Below are 3,437 nucleotides of genomic sequence, written 5' to 3' on the forward strand. Positions count from 1 at the left end.
GGGCTGTGCTCATGAAACTCCTATATTCTCAGCACCCAGGAGAATGCCAGGCTCAGAGAAAGCCCTCAATACGTACTTTTTGAGAAAAAGAGCCTCTGAATGGTGAAAATGCACTGACCACTTGGTTTTCTGAATCTATACAGATGAGGGCCAAACCTCCGATTGCCCATGTGATATCCTTTCTTGAGACCTCTCAGAGAGTTTCCTATACTGAGAAGACCTCAGGCAGCCACAGGACCAAGATCATCCCAGGGTAAACTTAGTGGCAACAGAAAGTGTTCATTCATCAGTTAAACATTTACCAAGCACCTACTACATTCTACTACATTGCATAAATGCTCAGTCGCTAAGTCTTGTTCAACTCTTTGCAACCCCATGCACTGTAGCCCGCCAGGTTCTTCTGTCCATGGGATTTCCTGGGCAAGAATACTGGAGTGGGTTGCCATTTCCTTCTCCAGGGGATCTTCCCAGCTCAGGGGTGGAACTTGCATCTCCTGTGTCTCCTGCACTGGCAGGTGGATTCTTTACCACTGAATCACCTGGGAAGCCCACCTACTGCATTCTGAGCCCTTAATTAGACACCAGGCATATCACAGTTTAGAATAAGGGCTCTCAGGCCAACAATGGAGGGTGATAACAAACAGTAAAATAATTCATCTGGAATAATCTATATGGAATAGAATCTTAAAAAAAAGTGGATATATGTATATGTAAACTGATGCAATGTACAGCACAAACTAACACAACATTGTAAATCAACTGTATTCCAATAAAGAAAATTGAAAAGAAAAACTAGCGTAACTCAGAAGATAGAGGTATTATTGCAAAGTAAGATCTTGAGCATATTTTCTACTAGTGAAGGGGAAGTTTAAGGAGGGTTTAAAATGACATCTAAGCCATATCTTGAAGGATCAACAGGTGTTAAAGTAACCATGCTAGTTTGACTTGTCTACCTCAGAGTATTTTCAGAGAAAGGAAAGCTCCTACCAACCTTTAAAATAGCCAAGGGTATTGTTTCAACGAAAGAGTCGAATTTCATGTTTCTTGCACACTATTGGGGTTGCAGGTCATGCAAAGGAGTATTTGCCTTTCTGTAGAGCAAAGAGGTGATTGTTTGATTCGATTACCCAATGCTGTCCTTGGGTGCTCACCCTGATTTTAGTCTTTATAAGAATTTGGCCAGTTTCAGCGTTTGCTATACACTTCCACGTTTCTGGCAGACACTGTAAGATTTTAGAAATGTTATTATAGCCAGATTGCTCAGGCATACTGGTGGCTGGCTGTGGAGGGTACGATTAGATTGGCACATGCTGGGGTGCCAGCTCCAGAAGGATCAGGATACTTCAAATAAAAACTCTTGTCCTGTCTGGAATATTGGGAGAGAGTACATGCATTTGAAAAATTCAAATACATATGTTGCATATATAGGCTTCATGAATTTTGTTCTGATTTATTTCCACAAGTCTCAGCCAGAATTACAGACTTTCAAGGAAATGAAAACTATGTATAAAGACAATGGTAACTGCCAAGTCACTTCAGTCGTGTCCGACTCTGTGTGACCCCATAGACGGCAGCCCACCAGGCTCCCCCGTCCCTGGGATTCTCTAGGCAAGAACACTGGAGTGGGTTGCAATTTCCTTCTCCAATGCATGAAAGTGAAAAGGGAAAGTGAAGTCGCTCAGTCATGTCCGACCCTCAGCGACCCCATGGACTGCAGCCTTCCAGGCTCCTCCGTCCATGGGATTTTCTAGGCAAGAGTACTGGAGTGGGGTGCCATTGCCTTCTCCGAGACAATGGTAAAGACAAATACAAAATACTTGTGAGGTTAGGCGCTATTGAAGGCCTTGATATAAAATGTCCTGGAGAAAATATTTATGACTTGAAATACTATCCTTCTTCATCAGTGTTTTCTAAAGTTGGTCCAAAACCACAGTTTCAAACTCTAGTAAGATGATAAAATGCAGATTCCAGGCCTCCTTCTAAGATTTAATTTGGAGAAGATTGGCATATTTAGAGATATTTGTCTTCCCATCCATGAATGTATTAGTATAGTATATCTTTCTTTTATTTAGATGCTCTTTAATATTTCCTTCTATGGCATATACATCTTTTGTCAGGTTTATTCCTAGCTACCTTATATTTTTTGCATGCTAAGTTGCTTCCGTCATGTCCAACTCTTTGTGGCCCTATGAGCTGTAGCCCACCAGGCTCCTCGATTAAAATAAAAATATTAGAATGAAAGATTTCATTAAGCTAAGATTTCAATAAGCTATAAAGCAAATACAATGAATAACTAACTGTAGTTGATGCATCAATCATGTCCTGTCAAAAGGCAGAAATAAAAATTATTTTCATAGGCAAAGTTTAATATAAAGAATGGTTAACCCATATATTGGAGAGCCGAAAAGGCAAAATGAAAACCCTAAGATAGCAATTGCTAAAAAAACAGCTATGGCCTCTAGAACTGGATGAAAAAAAGAGAGAGAGGTTGGTGTTATTAAGAATGATAAAAACAACAAAGATTTGCTGTATAGCATAGGAAACTATATTCAGTATCTTGTCAGAAACTATAATGGAACAGAATCAGAACAAAGAGAATTTCGGTATATACATATATATGCACAATCAAGCTAGGCTTCAGCAGTATGTGAGCTGAGAACTTCCAGATGTACAAGCTGAAATTAGAAAAGGCAGAGAAACCAGAGACCAAATTGCCAACATCCGTCGGATCATAGAGAAAGCAAGGGAATTGCAGAAAACCATCTACTTCTGCTTCATTGACTGTGCTAAAGCCTTTGTGTGGATCACAACAAACTGGAAAATTCTTAAAGAGATGGGAATACCAGACCACCTGACCTGCATCCTGAGAAACCTGTATGCAGGTCAAGAAGCAACAGTTAGAACTGGACATGGAACAATGGACTGGTTCAAAATTGAGAAAGGAATATGACAATGCTGTATATTGTCACCCTGCTTATTGAACTTATATCCAGAACACATCGTGCGAAATGCTGGGCTGGATGAAGCATAAGCTGGAATCAAGATTGCTGGGAGAAATATCAACAACCTTAGATATGATATGCAGGTGACACCACTCTACTGACAGAAAGTAAAGAGGAACTAAAGAGCCTCTTAATGAAAGTGAAAGAAGAGAGTAAAAACGCTGGCTTAAAACTCAACATTCAAAAAACCAAGATCATGCCATCCAGTCCCATCACTTCATGGCAAATAGATGGGGAAACAATGGAAACAGTGACAGACTACTTTCTTGGGCTCCAAAATCACTGCAGATGGTGACTGCAGCCAGGAAATTAAAAGACGCTTGCTCTTTGGAAGAAAAGCTATGACCAACCTAGACAGCATTCTAAAAAGCAGAGATATTACTTTGCCGACAAAGGTCCATCCAGTCAAGGCTGTGGTTTTTCCAGGAGTCATGT

Source organism: Bos mutus, chromosome X (assembly GCF_027580195.1).
Source record: "Bos mutus isolate GX-2022 chromosome X, NWIPB_WYAK_1.1, whole genome shotgun sequence".
Lineage (NCBI taxonomy): Eukaryota > Metazoa > Chordata > Mammalia > Artiodactyla > Bovidae > Bos > Bos mutus.